Source organism: Euprymna scolopes, chromosome 19 (assembly GCF_053919585.1).
Source record: "Euprymna scolopes isolate OS-2025 chromosome 19, ASM5391958v1, whole genome shotgun sequence".
In the NCBI taxonomy this organism is placed as follows: Eukaryota; Metazoa; Mollusca; class Cephalopoda; order Sepiida; family Sepiolidae; genus Euprymna; species Euprymna scolopes.
In genome coordinates this window covers 83561371-83562896 of record NC_136500.1, presented here as the reverse complement: position 1 = coordinate 83562896, position 1526 = coordinate 83561371, and positions in this window count along the sequence as shown.

Here is a 1526-nt window from a genome sequence, read left to right as displayed (position 1 = left end):
AAAAAATTACAAAACTTTTCTTCGGTAACTTCTGGCTTTTTACATAAACTGCCCAGGAGATTCCAATGCTAACATAGTCTAGCATAGACCCTCATTTTTTTTTTTCGAATGAGAGAAAAAAATGTCATGTCTTGCTGGATATGTGCACACAATTTTAAACAAGCAAAAATAATAATAAAAAAAAGCAACACTCATTTATCAGAATTCATATTAAACAAAAACAAAACTAGAATTAGTTCCCTATTTATTTGGATATATTTAAGATTAGAATTGACTTCCGACAATATGTTATGCATTACACTTGTTTTGTGTTGTTGCTGAATAGGCATCTAGAGATGTGTACTTATGACGTAAGCAATTCCGACTATGAACAGAGAAATTTAAAATCAAATGTTTGTAAACGTGAGAAATTATTAATAAATGTTTAGTAACATTTTTCGGTGTTAATACAGAGAGTGATCCGCGCTATTTTTAAATCGTATTTCCGCGTTTAATTAAAGTTTTATGTTTTCTTTTATTCAATTGCAAGGTTAAAGTACAGAATAGGTACAAAACACCCTCCCCTCCCCATGTTAAAAATGGCTTTTTAAATAATGACGCTATTATTTCAACACGGATCACTCTCTGCATGAGTACCCATTTTTCTTTTAATATTCATAAAAAGTAAAACTTTTTTTCAAAATAAATAAATAAATAAATAAATGTTTGTAAATGTGACAAATAATCGTTTAGTTACGGCAACGTCAGTAAATAAAAGATGTTACGTGCGGGGTGGGGTGGGGACTAAGGGAGCGACTATTATTTTTTTCTGCTGGTCGCCATGGAACTCAACGCCCAAGGAGTATCAAATTGTATTTTTTTTTTGCCAAATAAATAAATTTCAAGCAATTTTTACAATAAATAATAGATAGCAACTTCGTTAATTTTACGACTCGCTCCAGCATATTATAAACACCCTAACTTCCATATGTTAAAATGACTTTCGGAATGAACCTCCCCCCCAATCTCCCCATATTAAGAACGGCTTTCGAGGTTTATGGAAGGGCGTGTTTTTTGTTTTTTTTAACATGGGGAGGTTAGGGTGTTTATAATACGTTGAGGCATGTCGTAAAAATGAAACAGTTTAGAAAAAGTTAAAACAAACTTTTTTATGTAAACAAAAAAGAAAAGAAACTAAACAATTAAAACGTAATGTTTCATGAGTGAAAAGCCTTAACATAAATAAAGGTATTTAAAATTTAAAAATTGGTAAGTACATAAATTAATTTAAATTTTTAAAATATGGGATTTTTTTTTGTTCTAATGCAGACAGCGATCCGCGCTATTTTTTAAATCGTATTTCCGCGTTTAATTAAAGTTTTATGTTTTTATTCAATTGTAAGGTTAAAGTACAAAATAGGTACAAAACACCCTCCCTTCCCCATGTTAAGAACGTCTTTTTTAATAATAACGTTATTATTTCAGCACGGATCACTGTCTGCATGAGTAACTTTTTTTTTTTACTTATTTTGTAATTCGAGAGTAGT